Genomic DNA, 339 nt, shown 5'->3' with positions numbered 1-339 from the left:
AGCGCTTCACCAAGGTTCCCTTCTTGGAAATATATGATTCCAACGTATTCAGTTTCTTCTGCCTTGTGAGTGTTTATGGTTGATAAACAAGAAGGATGAAAAGCATAATACAGCCTTCAGCTGCTACCTTCCAACCGAGAATATTCATTCACAAAAACCAGGTTTCGTGAGGTCATGCAAGTTCAAAGCTCAAAATTAGTCAGTTGTCTTCGTTCACACAGTAACCAACTTATCCATTAGCATGTAATAACTTGAAAGACTTTTACGATCCCGCATTAAAGGATGGTGCAAACGGGCACTCCTTCAAATCAGCAACTGTCAGAAGAAACCGCTGACATC

Source organism: Opisthorchis viverrini (assembly GCF_000715545.1).
Source record: "Opisthorchis viverrini unplaced genomic scaffold opera_v5_41, whole genome shotgun sequence".
Classification (NCBI taxonomy): Eukaryota; Metazoa; Platyhelminthes; class Trematoda; order Opisthorchiida; family Opisthorchiidae; genus Opisthorchis; species Opisthorchis viverrini.
The sequence above is the reverse complement of the archived record's forward strand: the minus strand, read 5'-3'. Positions refer to the sequence as shown.